The 23,135-nt window shown below is 38.1% G+C and overlaps 1 long non-coding RNA gene across 2 annotated transcripts in view; it reads right to left on the minus strand.

Annotated features, from left to right (window-relative positions):
* Window positions 1–22,228, minus strand: part of LOC306984590 — an 80,159-nt gene extending 57,931 nt beyond the window's left edge. For both annotated transcript variants that reach the window (XR_013794566.1, XR_013794567.1), the window contains exons 1-3: window positions 22,185–22,228; window positions 21,114–21,297; window positions 18,230–18,337 (exon numbers count right to left, since the gene is read on the minus strand). This is a non-coding gene — a long non-coding RNA (uncharacterized lncRNA). The remainder of the gene's footprint in view (window positions 1–18,229; window positions 18,338–21,113; window positions 21,298–22,184) is intronic.
* Between the last annotated feature and the right edge of the window lie 907 nt (window positions 22,229–23,135).

A 23,135-nucleotide genomic window follows, 5' to 3' on the forward strand; every position in this document is an offset into this window, starting at 1 on the left:
GAGACAAGTTACGCAAAACCGAATCGTTCAGACCCATGTCTTTAAAGACTGAAGGCAGTGGAAAACTTATTTGAGATAAAACGCATGCATATGAGAGCGATTGTGACTAATATTGGGTAACTATTTATTCTTACAGTGTCCTTGTTACACATGTTACATTACAATAAATTGTGCATACTTAAATAGGCCTACAACTAACCTTATTTACTCCTAACCCTATAGTATTATTTACCATTACTCAATTACACTGTAACAATGACAATAAGGTGTCCGTATTACAGTGTAATTATATATTTAAGTACAGAGTAATATTAAGCAACTACATGTATAGGGTTAGAGTAGGATTATGATTTGGTTGAGGGTTAGTTGCATGTAATTGTGCATAGTTTACTGTTATTACAATGGTAAGTGTTACCAAAAATGTGTAACCCAATATCGTGACGCTATTATATTTAGTGTTCTCGTCAGCACAAATCACAGTTTGTCTATAGTGAAAGGAAACCAAGCTACAGTTGTTTGCATCAATATCTTGAAATATGCGAGACAATATACTCAAATTGGTATAGCCTATCGTGCTCAAATGTGCCCACAATTGAGGATTTGCATATCTCTCACCAAATCATCTACATAATTCATCAACCGTTGAAGCCACGCAACATATAGACGTCAAATGCGAGGCAATATTTTCACTGAGCAGTGGTTACTTTATTTTGTAAAATGCAGCTGGAGTGAAAAATATGTGTAAGTGTATATAATTCCGCTCTTAGATTTACATTCCTCCCCATGGTTCCTTACAGTCTTGTGTTTTCCATGGAGCGGAAAGCGCATTTTCATAAATAGACCTTGGCCAAGCGCTGCGTATAAAATTTTAATGAAGCCAGAGTCTTGAGTGCTGCTCGACTGAGGGCCTTGGAGAATCAGCTCTCTGGTACATGACTATGGCTCCCTCTTTCCTCACAAACATTGCAGCAACAAGGCCCGTTCGACCGGCTCAGTCCATTGCTCGTCGAGAGTAGCAGTCGCGAAAAAAGGAAAATTGAGAATTACTGCAGCAACATTTCATTTATTTCAGCCCAGCCGTACAGCCGACTTCGAGCGAGGCAAATAAACTTCCCTCAGTGTTTCCATCCGCGTTGCGCGCTCCCTATGTTTTGATCCGCGTGTGCGCGCTTTACGGTCAGATCACACCTCCGGCACTGGAAGCTCTAAATCAGTACAATGCAATATTTATCAAGCGCGTTAATATATAAGCCCAATACAGCGTTCAAGATATCACAGTTCTCAAACTGAGAGAAGCGCAAGCTTACGAAAGCGCCTAGCCTGAAGTCTGAGCTGGTTGTTGACTGCCAATCATTGTGGATGTGTACTTAAAAATAACCAACATGCGAAACTGAAAGACAAAAGTCCTAAATGAAGGTGGAAGGGAGAGCAACTCAAATTGATCCTGACAAGGTGAACAAGGGAATCTGTGTAACACTTGCTGTCTTTAACAGCGGATTAGAATAAATATATACATATAACTGTGTAATATGATCACTCACGAGCACGCCACATCACAGACTGGAATTATGCATATTCGACGAGTATTAAAACATGGCTGTTGTAATTAAGAATCTTGTATACTTAATCAAGCCTAATGAATGACAGAAGCAGCCGGGGATGATCAAAAGACAGATCTGAATATTTGGCACTGAGACAAACTGTCTGATAGACCATCAAAAACAATCGAAGCACAGTAATAAACTATCATGTAATTTGGCTCATGTCCAGCTTGCATAAGGATGATGTCACTGGTCAAAATGAATTATCAGCTTCATGCTATTAAGATGTAAAAGTCTTCATTTAAAATATATTAAAGGTCACACCTGACCTGACGTGTGTCGTCAGCCTATTTCATTTACATTAAATTTAGTTGCACGTCTTCTAAACACACTTTGTTTTGTTCTATTATTATTGTAATGATTATTTATGAACACTAAAGTAAAAAGGGTTACACTTTATTTTAAGATCATACAGTGTAATTATATATTTAAGTATATTCATTATTTATAATTATACAAAATTATACAAAAATAAAACATGTAGCCTACTTACTATAGGGATATAGGATTAGGGTTTGGTTGAGGGCAGGTAATTATGCATAATTTACCGTTATGGTAAGTACAGGACACTGTAAAATGAAATACTTAAACCTCAAAAACAATTACATATTAAACACATTTACTGTAGGGGATATTCTATTCATCCCTTGGTGTAGAGGCCGAAATGTGAGACTCTTGTAAATGTTTTATTGGATTTTGATCGGTCATGATAAGATTTATAAAACAGTCTTAAGAATGTCGTGACTTTTTCGGCTGAGGACTTTGTATCAATCTTCATTCATGCAAAAACTATTTTGATTTTTATGTTAGTCTTCGCTCTGCTAAATGGAATGCAAATCACATATTCTGAGCCAATGAAGGATCAATCCCTATTAATCTGTATAAACCTAAACCCATTAACTGTTTTCTTTGAATATGATGTGGCGGGACGTTTTAATTCACAAAAATATGAAAACGAAAGACAAATTTACTGCATAAGGCTAAACAAAAGGAAAAAAAATCTAACAAAAAGAAATCCATTTGAGACAAATGTGTTTTTTTTTTTAAAGTAATGTAATAAAATTGGTTAAAATGTACGTTTATGTCTTCACTGACCCATGATGGAGATTTGAGATCTTCCACGAGCACACTCTAAAATCCGAAAGCCCGCATTATGCGAGTGCTGAAAAGTTAAAGCGTGGGAAGCATGACTTTTTAATGACGATATATGCGACTCTTCCGCGTGCAGGACGCTTCTCCTCGAGCGCGAGCGCGGGCGCGTGCTCATTCCAACACGCGCAGAAAACAATGAGGGAGGCTGTGCATTTTGTCTGTCACAGAGAGAAAAATACAGAACAATGCTATTGTTTAGTTTTGAAGTGAAATCGGCATATTTTAATTCCTAAAATGTGTACCTAAAGTGTTTAGCCTATGTTTTTTTCTTCTTCAATAAAAGAGTCAATAAATTGAAGGACAATTGAAGGTAGAATTGTGTTGTTTTAATTCGGTCAAATGCGGCAATCAACAGAGAAGAAAAGTACAACATAATAATAAAATAATGGTAAAGATAGGCTACTATGATTTTACTTGTTCGTTAACTTTAACGAAACTGTAATGCCACCATTACAAATTACAAATGTAAGTATAAAACGTAACGTATTCAGGACCTTCAGGACCACGGACAGCAACTAACAAAAGTTAATTGTACAACGCAGTGCTGGAAATGTCTCAATTATAACGTTTTTTTTTAATGTCAAAAACATCTCAAGGCAACATTTCTCTATTCTATACATACTTTGCACATATAGGTTAGCCTAATGTATTTTTATATTTAAAAAAAAAAAAAAAAAAAAAAGACGCATGTTGTGTTCCTAATAAATATCAAATCAGAAATATGAAAATGTCTGCAAAATTACAGAAACAACACACACACACACACACACACACACACACACACACACACACACACACACACACACACACTGATATAAACAATAGACAGTGACAACGAAAAGGTCTAGAACGTATAGCCTACAAATAATGATTAAAAAAACATATTTAAGATAATGCTGGTATGTGTATTATTGGGCCTTCTGTTCAAAAGTATGTGTTTTCCCAAATGTCACAAAATCAAAAGGAGATCAGTTATTAGATCTATACGTCCATGCTGATGAAATAATTCCACTTCATATGTAAATCAAAACAGATGAAATGAGTTTCTCACATTTAATTCAAAGAAATATGTTCAAAGTAATGCGTATAAGCTTCTAATCATGTCCCATACATAATTTATTCTAAACTGACAAGATACCCTAACACGGTCCGGTACTACAAAATAAAATCCCGTTTGTAGCCGGACACCAGTTAAATAGATTCGTTTAGCTGAGGTACAAAATTAATGAAATTAAATACACTGACGGTGGGTAGATTTTGAAGATGCACCTCAAGTACATGCTTCGCAATTCATTCATCAAATACACGGTCAATAACCAAAACCAGAAAAGTCAGCAAAATAAAGAGTTTAAAAAATCAGTCAGTATTTTAATTTGAAATACACGAAATATCAAATACAATATTGACATTTAACATAAACTTTGACTTGTGCTATAGTTGTCTATAGTTATAGTGTATATAAAAAAAATATATATATAAAAAAAACTTGCTCAGTCTTCACAGACAGACGAGGAGTGAGTGCTGAGTGCACGGACCACAATTATCTGCCCTACATTTCGCACTTCCCAGTAGACAGGCCTCATGTCCGCCTGCTGCAGAACCCCGGCTTGAAGTGCAACGTTTTTTTTTTTTTTTGTATCGGCAATGAATAATGCAAGGCATGAAGGCCAGCGAGTATACATTTAAATACCAATTTGCTTAACCAGTGTTTTCACCCTCCGCCAGCTCCACTCAGCCCAGTCATGGGGAGTTCGTGCTGGTAATTAACAGCGAGGAAGGCAAACACCTTAACTAGAGGAATATGATCATTCACGCAATCGCGTTTGCTTATAGCGCAAGAAGTGTTCTCAGAAGAGCAGCAGCTTGTTTGTGACCTGCAATCGTGTTATAAAGCATATCATTTCCTTCAAATTTGATTGCATTCCAAACTTTTGTTATGGATTCATAACGGGACCTTTAAAGTGGCGAAATGTGGAAAATTCAATTCTACGCGTATTCGTATACTGTACGTAGCAACAATTGGTAATAGGCCTACTTTATTTTACAGTGTCCTTGTTACATATAACATGTACTTACCATAGTAATAACAGTAAATTATGCATAATGACATGCAACTAACCCTTAACCAAATTATAATCCTACCCTAACCCTACATGTAGTTGCTTATTACTCAGTACTTAAATATATAATTACACTGTAACAATGACACCTTAAAATAAAGTGTAACCCACTTTTTTGGGGGGAGAAAAAAAAAGAAAACAAACGAAATAAATAAATAAATATGTTATGATGGAAAAATACAGTAACAGAGGAGCCCCTCTTTCAGGCAAAGTGACAGTGACGATTAAAAATGTCATTCATTTTAAGCACATTAAACAGCACATTTAACAGTTGATGGTCAGTATTTGACTGTAACAACCCTTCTCATTTGCATCAATAAAAAAAAACATTAATGTACTGGGAAAAGTCTATGACTAATCGTAAAAAAAAATAATAAAAAAAATGTTGCTACCTTAAATTTTTAAGCACAATGAACGTGAAAGTTTAAGTAATTTCACCTTAAATTACATTCAACTGACATAAAAATAAGGGTAAAATCTTATATAACATAACAAAGTTGAATATTGCTCAACTTATTTAAGTAAAAACACATGTTGTCATAACTTATGAATCATAATGTACAGTGTGAGCATAGAATAAATTGTACTACTATAAATACAGATACCCAACCGTTCTTAAACACTGTCAAGCAATGAGGCCTGATGGAGAAGATAGAGATATAGATAGATAGATAGATAGATAGATAGATAGATAGATAGATAGATAGATAGATAGATAGATAGATAGATAGATAGATAGATAGATAGATAGATATAGATAGCCTGATGGAGAAGATATAGATAGATAGATAGATAGATAGATAGATAGATAGATAGATAGATAGATAGATAGATAGATAGATAGATAGATGGATGGATGGATGGATGGATGGATGGATGGATGGATGGATGGATGGATGGATGGATGGATGGATAGATAGATATAGATAGCCTGATGGAGAAGATAGAGATAGATAGATAGATAGATAGATAGATAGATAGATAGATAGATAGATAGATAGATAGATAGATAGATAGATAGATAGATAGATAGATAGATGGACAAGTAAATAGATAGATCAACGCTATCTCACGACCAATTCGTACGAATTTGTACGAGTGATTAAAAGGTGGCTAATTCGTACGAATTTGTACGACCTCACTCGTACGAATTTGTACGATTTGTCTAAACCCACGTGACGGTTGGGTTTAGGGGCGGAGTCAGGGGTAGGTCATTCGTATGAATTAATACGATTTTGGCAAATCGTAAAATATGTACGTTTTAGCAAAAACGTACAAATTCGTACGAGTGAGGTCATATGAATTGGTACGAATTAGCCACCTCGTAAAATTCGTACGAATTGCCGTGAGATCGGGTTGGATAGATAGATAGATAGATAGATAGATAGATAGATAGATAGATAGATAGATAGATAGATAGATAGATAGATAGATAGATAGATAGATAGATAGATAGATAGACGGACGGACGGACAAGTAAATAGATAGATAGATACACTGTAAAAAATTGCGCTGTAAAATAACAGTAATTTAGTGGCAGCTGGGGTGCCAGCAAAGTACTGTTAATTTACAGCCCTTTACCGTTATTATACAGCTCTCCTTTTTTACAGTATGTTACTGTAAAAATACAATGGAAGGTAACTCGTAACATTTGGGAAAACGTTTGCTTCAAACTGTTCAAGTTTAAAAACAAGTATTTATTTAGATAGATAGATAGATAGATAGATAGATAGATAGATAGATAGATAGATAGATAGATAGATAGATAGATAGATAGATAGATAGATAGATAGATAGATGCTCCACTCTTTCGCACGTATACTGTATCTCTCGCTCGACAGATAGGCGCAGCCCAATGTGCCATACAGAGTAAACACAGTCAGTCCTCCCTAACCAATTGTTATTCATAGAACGAATAAATATTTAATTCCTTCTAAGGATACCTTTTGTTAACAGAATTACCAACAAGCGTTCCACAATGAATTCACATTTTACCCGCGGCATTGTGGGGCCAGTGTGTGCTTTATACCTGTCGGTGTGTGAGGACAATATGCAGTAATAACGAGGGGTTCCGTCCAGCTCCGGCGGTGCTGGTGTTTCAGGAGGACGCTTCGCTGTTGGCCGCCTTGTCCCGTACAGACACTCGCTCTCTTTGTATTCACTCAGGCCATGAATAATGAATTGATGAGCGCTAATAAGTGCCTCAACAGTCAGATTAATGAGCACGCTGTCTATTAATGAAAATCAGCGATGACTAAAGGATTTGACGATCTCTGTAATTACTCGAGCTCTGGGCGTGTTTGGAGAGGAAATCAGGAGCAATGCCTTCAATGTTTGTAAAAAAAAGAAAGAAAAAAAGTAGGGCCTATGTGTACACAGTTAGTCCTGACAGATAGATTTTACACCAGATTTTAAACAGAAAAAAATGGTCTTTATACTCCAAGGGAGAAAGTTTTCAAAATTTGAGAATTAAGGAAGGACGCAATGTGGATATCAAATCTGATAAGTCAAGTCAAGTTGTCACCTGTTGTTCTGCTGAAGTTGATGCTGGTCCGTCATAAAGAGATCATCAATAATTAAATTAGTTCATGTCATCTATAAAGCAGTTCTGCTACAACAACTTACACAAAATTATGTCATTGTCCAGTTCAGTTCTCATACAACAGTGTCAGTACAGTCAGATCAATAATATTGTTGAATGTTAAGTGTCCCCAATAAAGCAAGCCAGTGGAAAGGAACCCAAACTCCATCAGGTGACAGAATGGAGAAAAAAACATTGATAGCATTCAAATATTCATCCAGTTCGTTTTGCTTGAAGATCAGATTCATCACGTATGGAGACGAAGCTGGACGCATGGTTCTTGTGGCCATTGCTGAGCATCTGTGCCGATGGCAGTCATGACGAGGGGTTGACGTGCCGACCCTTTAAAGATTTGACTGGACAGGATTCAGTTCATTTCAGTAGCTAAGTGTATTTGCTTGAACAGCCACTGGAGATTTACTCAACGACCTGTTCAGGCCGCGGAGTCTGTTGGTTTGCCATGAAAATTTAAACAGCCCTTGGCACACCTTTCCCGGGTTTTTTGGGCACTGATAAAATTCACCCTTTTCAAAACACCAGGTTTAGGCGTGCCAAATTCCCTAAATGCATGATGGGTAGGCTATCAGACATGTGAGGAAACCCTCCTTCAAATGTAGCCTATTTATGTCACGGTTTGGGTTTTGTTCATTGTCATTGTCATGTTTCTGTGAATTGTCATGTGATTCCCTGTTTGTCATGTGATCCTGCCATGTGTCTTGTCATTTGTTAATGTCTTATTATTGTTCACAGGTGTTCCTTGTTTTGTAATTAGTCTGTGTATTTATGCCCTCATGTTTGCCCTGTGTCTTTGGCCCCGTTTACACGTACATGTTTATTTTGAAAAACGGAGACATTACCCTTCGTTTGTTCCCTTCGTTTGTTCCCTTCGTTTGTTCCCTTCGTTTACACACAAACGGAGAATTCGCCTCTGAAAACGATCCTTTCTAAAAACTCCGGCCAGAGTGGAGATTTTGGAAAACTTTGTTTACACGTTTGCATGTAAACTGAGAAAAACCGATGTCTCTGTATGTGACTATTTTCTGGATTCTGATTGGCTAACGTGGGCTTGAGCTTCTCGTTACACTGCCACCTACAGGTTTGGCATGCTCTAGACGGCATATACATGGGTATACGAACACTTTTGAGAAAGGTAAAGGGTGAAATGTCCGTTTATGAAAATAGCCGTCCACGTGTAAACGTAGCCTTTGTCTAGTATCGAATGTTTCTTGTCCATGTCCTTGTTTTCAGTTGTCATGTCTTGTCATGCCTTTGTTTTGTGTTTGATTACGTTTGTTAAGTAAAGTTGTATTTGGGTTCTCAACCAGCTTGCCTCCAAGAGCATTCGTAATAATTTAATAGGTAATAGATTTGAAAAACGCTATATTAAACGTGTAATAGACTCAATAAACGCGCATTGCCAGACAACCCAGACAGCAACATTGGATTCCACACGTAGCAGATGTGGGCCGGATCTGGGCCGACACTGTTGATGTCTTGTATGGAAGCTGACTTTTCATGGAATATCTGTCAGGTTTTTTTAATTATTATCTTGATATACACAAATTGTCCATTTTAGCGCCTCTGGAAAATGAGCTAACAGTATAGTAGGCTACTTTAATAATAGAATGATAAACTATGACAATATACATTTTGTCGATTTATCGCCTGATACTGATTCATAACAAATGTCAGTAGCACACCTCTGCCATGGTTACCTGGTTACAAAACGACATCTGGACCCTGTTTTATATTCCCGGGTTCGAACGCGCAGGATAAACTTCTTTAGAGGTTGGTCCAAAGTTTCTATGTTTATTTTTGAGGTGTTTTACAAATTTATCACTATAACTGACATCAGTGTCTTGTTTATGAACCGGTTTACTGGAAAAGGATAATATAACTAAAAACTTAATTTTATTTGGGAAATCAAAATGTATATTAACTATATCCAATGGTAGACTATTTTCCACTTAATTAAACTCTCTGACGTCAATACAGAACAATAGTAAAGCTGTTAAGACATCTCAGCTGTTGAAAAGGACAGGCTACTTAGTGTATTAGATGTATGATTGATTTTTGATACAAAATGCAAAATTGGCCTCTTCATTTTTTTACAGATTCAAGTGTTTTGTATGACTATGTATTCCCCTGTTGTTATTGTTATTGTTAATGCAATAAAAAAGCTACAAAAGAGAACATAACAACCCTCCCGTTCTGTCATTTAACATCCATGTTTAAATTATAAACAAAGTCAAATTTTACTTTCCTTCCTCAAATATATTTTTTAATAGATTTATTGTCCTGTAATTAATTTATAATTTGACACTGAGACTTGTAACTTGTACTGTCACCTAAGGTGGAGGTGATGTATGATAGTGATTTCACCCCTTTAACTCATTCTTAATTGTTTATAATGATAGCATTACACTTCACCCGTGTTATACTCCTTGTTTTACAGGTTGTCACTCCTAATCTCCCCAACAGTCTCTATTGATCCCGACACCTATAAAAATACACGTGCCAACAGAATCAGGTAAAAGTAATGTTAATTTTTTTTTAAATAGTGGAATACTTGAGATATTAACTGGAACATCATGCTGGTATAAGCAAAATTCCTTGTACTGAAATGAATCGCCCCAATTAAACCTTGGAATACTGCTGGTCACAGTGGCTTTAAATTATCAGTGAAAGCAGGACCTCCATTACGAGAGCAGAGGGTGCGTATTATGGTGGATTTAATATTAATGGATTTTATTAGCTTGACACTAGCATATTCATGAGAGTCTTCTAATGGAATAAAAAAAAAACGAGAACTAATGCTCAGTGACAGTAATGATAGATGGAATCGCCATATATTTCATTGGCTAATGTTGAGTCAATGCTGTTTCGTGTTAGTCCATCTATCTATCTATCTTATCTATCTATCTATCTATCTATCTATCTATCTATCTATCTATCTATCTATCTATCTATCTATCTATCTATCTATTTACTTGTCCATCCACTATCTATCTATCTATCTATCTATCTATCTATCTATCTATCTATCTATCTATCTATCTATCTATCTATCTACAGTATCTATCTGTCTGTCTGTCTGTCTGTCTGTCTGTCTGTCTGTCTGTCTGTCTAATATTTATATCCATCCATCCATCCATCAGTCCATCCGTTTTAATTTGTTTAATTAAAAACAACAACAACAATCCCCTAGTTTATTTTGCTCTCAACCTAAGACTAAGGTAAAGGTTTCTGGAAATGTACAGGATGTGGACGGAGAGCAGGAGCTGTCTTCACGAGTTGTACCTTTGCTAGGCTATGAGATGGGGCTGCTGAAAAACACACATCCTTTTTGATCATCATGAGCCCCTGAGTGCACTAATGCATCTGACTATTAGCATGTTTTCCCGGACGCCACAGGCTAACGCCCTGCCTTGCCTTTGACATGTCAAAACTGATAACAGTCAGAGCTGGCCCTGCTATACAAGTTTGAGTGTGTGGGCACTGTACACTTCACAAGCTCCCATACTGAGGAAGGCCCATTTTACAAGTGCACGAAAATCCTGATGGAACGGGAGCGATACATATCATGATCTGGATTATACAATGAATTTTTAAATTGATTTTACTCTGCTTTAACAGATATGTCTCTGTTAAATGTAATATTTTGTTGTAAAAAATCCATCTGTATGAGGTCAAAGACAGGCAGCGCTCATTCAGAAAATGAGGGGAAGAAGGGATAGATTTCCTTCTGCTTCATGATGTTATGCAAGATTTATATTTGCTGAGAGTCAGCTACATTTTCAGTAAATATTTAAGGTCTCTTTTCTGGAGTGATCCTTTTTTAACAAAATGCTTATTCAGATTCAATCAAAGCAGTCGAAATGTTACTAGATTTAGTTTCTGGTCCAAATTTGAATATTAAAGTTAATATAATGAATCCATGCATGTGTTGCGGTGTGAATGGTCTGCTTTACATTTCTCATTTGTATAGCATGTAAACACTGGCCCTAGACACACTGAAGAAGAAGAAAAAAGACCCTGCAGGTCTGAAAGTGGGTGAACCGCCAAGCAACGAAAGAGTCTGCCCCCGTGAACACACGTCAGGCTTTTTTTTTAAGCTTTGTTACTCCACAACAACGGCCGAGATGGGGTGTACAGGAGCGGAGAAGAAAGCGAGGACTGCGAGCCTCAGAGAAGGCGGTGAGCAAGTCGTGAATGCTTCAGAGAAAACGAAGAGCGAGACTATGAGTGAACCGAATAAAAATTCCCTTTACCTTCCTCTTGTACTCCCAGCCCCATTATTTCTCCTGAGTTACTTTCTTCTGAAATCACCCTGAGGCTGAGCACTCTCCTGGGTGGCTAGCCTGAAGCCAGCCTTGTTTTCACATACTGGTAATAATTTCACTGGTGGAGAATGAAGGCTTTTAAAAGATCACCCCCCCCATCTCCACCCCGTCATAGCCAGAATCTGTTCGTGGAGCTCCGCACGCTTCAGTCTGCATCGCACGTGCCTTTAGATGTGAACCCGCACCCCCTGTTCTGACCAACTCGTACCCTCACTCCTGCTCACATTCAGAACGTGATCAGTCGCTCCCTGAGATGCTCCTTCGAAGCCCTTTATCAGAACCACGGCTGCTTTGTCCAAAAAGAGAAACCAAGACAGCCAGTCGGGGGGTTGATCTCGGGTCTTCAGTGGATTCATGCATTTTGTAAAGATACAGCGCAGTCTGCTGTCCAATTTGAAGCTGGCGCCTTCCGTATGCGGTTTTATGCCTCCGCCTGCACATCAAGTCTTTTCTCCTGACATGATTTTTTAATCTTGCCTTATCCACCATCCACTGCAATCTAGGCAGAGGGAGTTTGAGAGTTTGAGTCCTGCAAACTGGAGTGTTCTGTAATGGGCTCAGTGCCGATGATGGCTAATAAAGTGGAACAGTGGCTCAGTGCTGCCTTAAATTAAAGAACTTCCTAACCTGCACTGACTCCTTCACATTCATTAGTTGTTGAATAACTTTCAAGACTGGAAATTACATTCAAAATCAATCACATAACCTGTTATTGGCTTCATTTGTACACTGTAAAAAAAATAATCCTGTAAATTTACGGTAAAAAAACGGCAGCTGTGGTTGCCAGAAATATACCGTAAAAAATACAGTAGCAACATTTTAGGTTTTACAGACTTAACTTACTAAATTTACAGTAAAAAAAACAATGCATTTCATTATTTGATATAATGTTAATTTACTTACCTATTGAAGTTCGATTATTCTGTTTAAAATACACAAACAGCCAATCACAGTGGTGGTGAGTGTCACATGATGACTCACAATCACAAGCAGCTTTTCTACAAAAAGGTTAATACAATAGAAGCTGCACAGTGTCATTCACACAAACACTAAATATGGTAACACATGAAATTTTAAAAATGCAATAAACATTAAATTAACAACATTAAATGTAACATAAAACCCTAATGTGCATAACTGATTAGAGAAAACAAAGAAAAACTTTGAACAAAAATGTTATTATTTCAACAATAATACATAAAATGTGATGAAGTTGTCACGCAGGGAATTATGGATTTTCAATGTAAATTATACAATGACTTGTTCTTTTTCACTTCCAAAAACTGAAAATTTTACGGTATTTCACTGTAAAATTACATTAGATGTATGGTTAGAACTATCATAGTTATTTACCGTATGTAGTACAGAAACATTCTGTTAACAAATTAACTTTTTTTTCACTGTCGAACTTTCTTAGCACTTTTACCGTTAAAATCACGATCATTTTTTACAGTGTAAGTTATAAACAAGACTAATTAGTTTCCTTCGCCTCGGCTGCCGAACGTCAGGTAAAGGAGGCCTGCTGTGCTTGAAACGTGAGTATTTTTGGCATCCTAGTGGATCAACATTAGGGACAAGCATTGGGGGACTGATCACTTTCAAGGCACACAGTCGACTGAGCGATTTGTGTCGCACAAATGCGTATTGATCTTCCTGCATGTTCCACGACACTAGCTAGCAGCACGGACAGGTATCTGCTGCTGTCCTGCCACGGAAAGAAAGATCTTTTATTTAGCTGCTGCTGCAACCCGCTCCGCTCATGAATTATGCAGTCGCAGGCCCCTGTAACAAGCTCCAGCTCAACTCTACACCTTGTGTGTGGCTTAAAATATAGATAAAAGCTGAACAGTGAGGTACAAACGTAGTGTTTTTTCTCTCTCTCTACGCAGGACAGAAGAAAGCCAGTGGAGGGAGAGGTCCATGGCAATTAGAGGAGGCTTGAGCACAACACATCTGATTCACTTCTCTATACCCCGTTCGCTTCGGAGGGAGTAAATACGCTCACTGAATGAATCAAACGAAATCAACAACAGCAGGGGGAAGCGCTTTAGTCTGATTTTGCAACTGTGCGCATTGTACACGTCTGTGATATGACTCGATTCATGTTATGCAACAGCTGCTGAGTATCGGCTACACAGAAAAGTAGTGTGAGGTCTAAGTAAACATGCTGTGCCTAAAAGGATATAATGCATCTCGCGAATGAATAATGCCAGAACAGGGGAGACCTGAAACTTGTTTCTTTGATTTTGCGGTTTGGAAACTCTGACAGGCCCATTTAGGTGGGTAATGTTTTTTTGTGTGTTTTTTTAGCACCACTAGAGGCTACGCAGTGTTGTTCGCTAAAACCACATTCCAGAGACATGATTGCTTGTGACATGTTATGAAAAAATTACACTATTCAACTTTGATACATACTTCTGGTTATGACACTTCAGGCTTGATCCTGGTAGCTGACACTGATATTGCAAGCGGATTATCTAATTGTTATAATCAAGCCAACCTGTATGATGGTACAAACCCTGTATCTGTGACGTTTCCGTTACAATCAGAGGTCAACATACAAAACATAGACCTGAACTCCTCAACAGGAGTCAACTATCAAAACTAATCACACAGATAAAGTTACCTGACACCACAACAGGCTAGCACCAGTTATAGGTGCTCAATGAAAATGTTGATGCCGGATATGACAAATGCTTTAAAAAAAATAAGAATTAGTTTCAAGGAACAGGTTAAATAATCAACAGAATGACACAGATGCCATTATTAGGGCTATCAATAGGAATAGTAGTATTTAACCTGCAACATTCTTTTGAGCAAGTGGATTCCTAGGCGGATCTGGGCCGTGTCCAGTTTAGATGGTGTACCTGCGCCTAGACACGACCACAACGCATGATGTAGTCAACCAGATCTGGGCCATATCCAGATCAGATGGAGGACCTGCGCCTAGACACGACCACAACGCATGATGTAGTCAGCCGGATCCGGGTCGGATCCAGATCAGATGGAGAACCTGTGCCTAGACACGACCACAACGCATGATGTAGTCAATCGGATCCGGGACATATCCAGATCAGATGGAGGACATGCGCCTAGACACGACCACAAAGCATGATGTAGTCAGCCGGATCCAGGCCGTATCCAGATCAGATGGAGGACCTGTGCCTAGACACGACCACAACGCATGATGTAGTCAGCCGGATCTGGGCCATATCCAGATCAGATGGAGGACATGCGCCTAGACATGACCACAACGCGTGATGTAGTCAGCCGGATCCAGGCCGTATCCAGATCAGATGGAGGACATGCGCCTAGACACGACAACAACGCATGATGTAGTCAGCCGGATCCGGGCCATATCCAGATCAGATGGAGGACCTGCGCCTAGACACGACCACAACGCATGATGTAGTCAGCCGGATCCAGGCCGTATACAGATCAGATGGAGGACCTGACCTGTGCCTAGACACGACCACAACGCATGATGTAGTCAGCCGGATCCGGGCCATATCCAGATCAGATGGAGGACATGCACCTAGACACGACCACAACGCATGATGTAGTCAGCCGGATCCGGGCCATATCCAGATCAGATGGAGGACATGCACCTAGACACGACCACAACGCATGATGTAGTCAGCCGGATCCGGGCCATATCCAGATCAGATGGAGGACCTGCGCCTAGACACGACAACAACGCATGATGTAGTCAGCCGGATCCGGGCCATATCCAGATCAGATGGAGGACATGCGCCTAGACACGACCACAACGCATGATGTAGTCAGCCGGATCCAGGCCGTATACAGATCAGATGGAGGACCTGCGCCTAGACAAGACAACGCATGATGTAGTGAGCCGGATCCGGGCCATATCCAGATCAGATGGAGGACCTGCGCCTAGACACAACAACAACGCATGATGTAGTGAGCCGGATCCGGGCCATATCCAGATCTGATGGAGGACCTGCGCCTAGACACGACCACAACGCATGATGTAGTGAGCCGGATCCGGGCCATATCCAGATCAGATGGAGGACCTGCGCCTAGACACAACAACAACACATGATGTAGTGAGCCGGATCCGGGCCATATCCAGATCAGATGGAGGACCTGTGCCTAGACACGTCCACAACGCATCCCTGAAGTGTCAGCAGAGATTGTGTCAACCAGACTCTCCCCTGTGAAGGCCTCATCGACACGAGAGCCATCGGCACTGATCCTCAACAAACCCGTCTTCAGAGGTGGGTAGTAACGAAGTACATTTACTTCGTTACATTTACTTGAGTATTTTTTGGGGAAAATTTTACTTTTAAGAGTAAATTTAAATGTGGGTACTTTATACTTTTACTCGAGTACATTTCTAATAAAAAAACGGTACTTTTACTTCGTTACGTTGAGCGACGTTCCTCTCGTTACTTTATTTTAATGCAGTAAGTGTTGTTAAATGCGTAGTTTATTCCAAGCGCGCTGTATCTTTTTTCTGGGCATGAGCGATGCTCAATTCACAAATGAATCACTCTTTTGAGTCGATTCTGTTCAAAGACTTCATCAAACAAGTGGGCAGATCTGTCTAAATCGGTTCGCGAATCAGTTTGTATGATCTGTTCAGTTTCCTGCACGCACTGAATCGTCTGAAGCGCTTTCAATTCACACTCGACTCGGAGTCGTAACAGGAAGATTTAAGAACATCAAGAAAGCTGGATGAAGTGGCTGTGGACCTACAGTACAGTCAAGTGAAAGCAAATCTGCAAATGCATAATTTTTGCCAGCGATGAAGATCTCTATTATCTTCGTATGCTGAGGACGATATTCGATTTAATTTCATTCAGGTAATACATTTTACAACCAAACAGAGTATTACAATATGATAGCACTACTTCAAAGTATGACATTACCCGTTTTTTTTGGACATAGGCCTATACATTACTTTATACAATAAATAAGCTACCATTGTCCACATATGAAATGAACACCCGCCATCCCGCGGTAATGTGTGTGTATTGCGCAGTGGCGTGCGAACTCAACTTGAAAACGAATGCCTTTGCCTGCCTTAGACACTGTTGACCAGTTTAAACATGCATGCAGAAATATACATTTGATTAGCTACATTTTGGAGAACAGACAGAAGATGATCCGTCGATGTGCGTTTGATCGTCGTTTGTGTTCAGATGTTCAGTAGCGGTCAGCGCGAGCACATGTGAAGAGTTTTAACTCTTTCTTCTCGGTGTCAATGTTTCCCTTTACATGCCTTTAAATGCAAAACTCTGCAGATTCACTATATTTCGACATTGTCTAATAATCCAACTGTAGTTGTATAAGTTACTATTATACAAACCAAAGGACAGGCAATGATTTTCGGGCTACAGATGGCAGAAATAATGCTTGTCTCTTCTGTTTTGTGGCAAAGATAGCCTATCTAATTATGATAATAATAGTCATTTAAATAAAAAATATCTAAATAATATCATGTTTTATATATATATATATATCATATATAGGCCTATGATCCGAAGTAACTAACTATAACTTGAGTAGTTTTCTCATTGGATACTTTTCTCATTGGATACTAATTATGATAATAATAGTCATTTAAATAAAAAATATCTAAATCATATCATGTTTTATATATATATCATATATATCGGCCTATGATCCGAAGTAACTAGTAACTAACTACTTGAGTAGTTTTCTCATTGTATACTTTTTTACTCTTACTCAAGTAACTATTAAGATTGTTACTTTTACTTTTACTTTGAGTAAATATTTCTAGAAGTACTTGTACTTTTACTTGAGTACAGTTTTTGGATACTCTACCCACCTCTGCCCGTCTTCATACCGGCGTGATGACTCCGATCTCCAACCAGATGGAACTGGATAATATTCTGAATGTTCTAATCCAATCTGACTTCTGACCTATAATGCTGCCTGAATCATACACAGTTTCTTTGTTGGCCAGAAGAGAACAAGACTGAGCCTGTTGTCTCCCAAAGTTTTTTTTCTCCATTCTGCCACCTGATGGAGTTTTGGTTCCCTGGCACTGTCGCCATTTTCACCTTTTTCACCTTTGGCTTGCTTAGTTGGGGACATTTAATATTCAACAATAACGGCTATAATTACAATATATATATAAATTAGCTATAAATTAACTAAATTACTAACTTTTTTGCAACAAAAATGAACCATCACTGAACTTGCTTAAGCTGGAGTGTGCTATTTTCTTTTAGAAACAAACTTTGTTGCTTTATTTTTTTGTTATCACTGTAAACCTGCTTTGAAACAATATGTATTGTAAAAAGCGTTATATAAATAAAGGTGACTTGACTTGGAAAGTAAGTAATCTACTTTGAGCTGTTGAATCTATAGTGAATAACTAAAATAAACTCTCACAGAGTCAGTTCGACCTATATGTAGTATAATAAATGCACAGGGTACCTGGAAAAGTAGAAGTCTTCTTGTAACTTCAATGCAGAAGATTTTCTTTGCTACTCTCTTCCTTCAACTTGATAAACAGCACTGGGATCTTCTCTTCGTAAATGAACTCTGCAGATGAATAATGCATTGCAAAGCAATTAATTCACATTGATGACTCATTTATTTATTGATTACCCCCTGTGTAATAATGGAGAGGGTTAAACGTCAATCAGACAATATCAGAGGCCCTCACTAGCACATCAGAGGAAGTCATTAATTTATTACGGAAATAAACCGTCGGAGCAAACCTACCAAATCTGCTAGGGAAATGTTAATTACATGCATCCAAGTTAAATAAACTTTGGGTTTTTTTTTTTGCAGGAATGCTTATAAAGAGAATATATAGTATATGATCATAGAAAAAAAAGTAATGCACAAAAAATTGACTGAGCATATATGTGATTGTAATGTTATATTGTACGCTATAGAATATGTGACTGATTTCTTCCTACAAAATGCACACTTCATAAAGATTTTAACATGGTGGGGAGCAAGCAAATTTCAGAAATGTTCATTTTTATAGAGCGAAATAATGTGATGACTCAAGAACATGTTGCAAAACTTTAGGATTCTGTGCTTTTAAAACTGTAAAAAAAAAGAAGAATTTTGAATAAACCACCACATCTTTTAATAAGGGCTCCCGGTCCATCTCTCTCTCTCCAAGAGTGATGTTGAAAAACCAAGCCATTTCAACCTCCTCCGGCACAGATTTTCACATATAATTATAACAATCCAGCGCTAGAAAAAGGCATGTTCAAACGCTGAGACACTGGACTGACATCATTCGATCAGCATGGCAGCAGACTTCCAGAAAGATGCTCTAAATCAAATGCTAATCTGAAATCAGTCCTACCAAACAAAACTGATCTAAGGGTTGTCACTTGGGCAACCTCGTAAAGCACTTAAAGCATTTCAGAATAGCCAGAAATGGTCCAGATGTGGAGCTGCACCGCTGGGACGGCGACCACACACCAATCTGTCACATTGACAGTAGAGCACATAAGTGGGTTCAACAAGGCAAGTCCCAGATCCTCCCCCTGTGGGCTGAGCAGACAGCTCTGATGCTCTGAATCCATTAGTGTGGGCTTTATGGGCAGGAGCGCAGCGGCCACTGGCTTCAAAGAGTAAACTAATATTATTACTGCACTTCTTCACACATTAAAGGTAGTCTTTCCTTTTTAAACCGTTTTGGAAGATATGTTTTTAAGTTACATACACTCACATGTATAGTTTATCTTCATTTTATATAGTATTTATATAGTTTGTATTAATATTCTGGGTCCACTTTAGACATAGCAACTTTGCAACTACGTCAACTTATTCTGCTAACCCGAACCCTAACACCTAAAAGTCAACTAATACTCTAATAAGAGTTAGTTGACATGTAGTTGCAGAGTTATAGTTAGTAGACCAACTCAAAATAAAGTGTAACTACATTTTGAATTGGATTTATTTTATATTTTAAAGGGTTAGTTTACTTAAACCTAACCCTAACCTCACACTCACGTCTTTCCAAACAATTGAAGATATTTTAAAGGAAATCTCAGAAGTCTGTCCCATATGTGAATAAAAGCCTAAATTAAACCAGCGATCGTGTCTCTTCAGACACATCTCTTGCATCCACACCACTAGGTGTCACTATAAATATAAGACTGCAATGTCAGCCAGTGAAATATATATATATAAAAAAAACGTTCACCTTTAAATGATAATAAATGTGAGAGGTTGTGTTCAATATGAGAAGTCCCTTGGTCACAGTTACCTTTCAGGGTCAACTCTTGTGTTGCTTTCAGTTTTACTTACGTATGTCTATTTACTGCTAGATTTACTTTGTCCGTCAACATGCTTTCCTCAACCACACACACATATAAACAAACGCATACTATTTTTGACCACCCCGCACGTGTGGTCTGGAGTGGAGGCACGACCAGCCCAGTCACCTGAAGCAACACTGCTTGCGCTGAATTATTAATCGCTAATATCATTATGTAGTCACTACTTGTCATAACAATCTAGGCAGGCAGAGAGAAACTCAATCTGCTGTGGCCCATACAGACAATGCCTATTAATTATTGATACAGACTAATTGGCTACAGGATTTGTGGGGCACAGTTACTTTTGTTCCTCTCACTACTTGTGCTGCTCCTTCAAAAAAAACAATATTATCAGAGGCCAACCTCCCCATCGCCCCCATGTCAGCAAATTAGCAGCCGTGTCGTTCCCCTCTCCTCCTCCCAGCCGTCTTTCTTCTCATGCGTTTTCACAGGGTTTATTCATTCTCAAACTTCTGCCGCTGTGGATGTGCAGGTCTGACATGTGATGCAGACAAAATGTGTGTGGGGTGGGAGGGGACATTTTTATTTCGTCCTCTTGAAACACACTTAGTACATGTATGGATCATTCTTACTTAACTAAGATAAGGTTTTTATTCTATTTTAATATTTTTGTGAGTTTCAAAAATATGATTGTAAAGTATAAGCGAGAGGAACAGGATTGTAACATATTGGAAATAAATTGGAAATATTGGGAGCCAAATTAAAATTTTGTGTTAGCATTGTTACTGTACATCTCTAACTTTGATCAATATTTCTATTTTTATTAAACACCAAACTTCCACTATGATACCTGCTTGAATGATCCGAAACAATGTTTTTGCAGACTATATGCATAGCCAAAGACCTAGACTTGCACACAACAAACATTAAAAATGGCATAAAATGTTTAGGAATACACTGATGTATGTTTGTCTTAAATAAATAGCGCTTACAGTAAATGCGTATAGTGAAAAAGTCTTTCATTTTTTAAATTAAAGTTAAGACAGGAATGTAACTGAACAAAACTTTACCAATTCAAAACAGCAACAACTCCACTTCCTCATCTTCAAAGACGTGAGATATTGACCTTCTGGCTTCCTCAGCAGAAAAATAAAATATTCTACACAATACTGGCTTTCCTCCACATGTTGTTCAACGAAGCACCAGACATGACCAGCCTGGCCAATCAGACACCCAAACCCTTCAGGAATGATCCTGTGACAGTGTGAAGGAGAGAGATTTAATACAATAGAAAGCTATAGATATAAAATTAGGCACTGAAACACTCCTTCCTGCAATGTTATAGCCTAGTTATAAATCATCTTAATGGCTCAAATATGGGCTTTCTCAGATTTCTAAAATGAGTAGCTGCCTGTCATATGGGCACCCGAGTTTGAATATCATTTGTGAGACTTTCTGACTCTGTTCCTTCATTATTTCCCCACTGCGTGTCAAAAAGGTTAAATAAAATAAAAATGGTAACACTTTACAATAAGGTTCATTAGTTAACATTAGTTAATGTATTAACTTACATAAACTAACTATGAGAGTGTAAGAGTGAAATACATTTGAGAGTGTATTGGTTAATCTTAGTTAATGTTAGTTAATAGAAATACAGCTGTTCATTGTTTGTTCATGTTAGTTCACAGTTAACTAATGTTAACAAATACAACCTGATTTTAATAATGTATTAGTAAATGTTGAAATTAATATTAACTAAGATTAATAAATGCTGTGGAAGTATTGCTCATTCTTAGTTCATAACTAAGGTAGTCAACCAATGATAACAAATTAACCTTAAAGGGATAGTTCACTTTGAAATTAATTTTTGATATGTTTTAGCTTAGAAGTAAACATATTACTTCTAAGCTCATTCTCGGTCGGCATCCACAGTATTTTCAATTTTGATATTTTTAGGTCAAACCGTTGTTGTCTGACAGTCATATCATGCAGGTCTATGGGGTCCACCTCAAAGAGCATGCACGGAGAAGTCCAAATTAAACATGACTTAATGACTCGTAAATGTAAGTACACATTGATGGCCTAAGACACGAAACGAGCGGTTTGTGTGAGAAAACGAACAGAATTTATATAGTTTTTACCTCTTGTAACACAGCCACGTCCAAAGTGATCTGAGGGCGCGAGCGCATCCTGGTGTGTGACGTGTGCGCAGACTGGTGCATAGATGTATACACTAGAAGTCGCCTTGGCTACGGCAGTTCATTGGAACGAATGCGAGACAATGCGACATCTAGTGTATATATATCTATGCACCAGTCTGCGTACACGTCACACAGAAGGAAGCGCCCGCGCCCTCAGAGTACTTGGACGTGCCTGTATTACAAGAGGTAAAAACGACATAAATACTGTTCGTTTTCTCACACAAACCGCTCGTTTCGTGTCTTAGGCCATCAATGTGCACTTACATTTACGAGTCATTAAGTCATGTTTAATTTGGACTTCTCCGTGCATGCTCTTTGAGGTGGACCCCATAGACCTGCATGATATGACTGTCAGATAACAACGCTTTGACCTAAAAATATCAAAATTGAAAATACTGTGGAAACAAAGACACCTACATCTTGGATGCCCTTGAGGTAAGCTAAAACATATCAAAAATTAATTTCAAAGTGAACTATCCCTTTAAAGTGTTACCATAAAAATACTTCAATTTCATTGAATCAACAAAACGATGTATTAAAGGCTAATGTTGAAGATAAAATAAAACATATAAATAATTAAACTTACTGAGAAATACCAACCCGATCTTACGCCAATTCGTACGAATATAACGAGGTGGCTAATTCGTACCAATTCATACGACCGCACTCGTACGAATTTGTACGATTTTTGCTAACTCGTAGATATTTTACGAGTTGCCATATTCCTATGAATTCGTACAAATGACCTACCCCTGACCCCGCCCCTAAACCTACCCATCACATGGGTTTAGACAAATTAGCCACCTTTTAATCACTCTACAAATTCGTACAAATTGGTTGTGAGATAGCGTTGGAAATACAGAGCGTACTATACAATGTAATTTAAATAAA

Source organism: Phoxinus phoxinus (assembly GCF_949152265.1).
Source record: "Phoxinus phoxinus genome assembly, chromosome: 17".
NCBI lineage: Eukaryota > Metazoa > Chordata > Actinopteri > Cypriniformes > Leuciscidae > Phoxinus > Phoxinus phoxinus.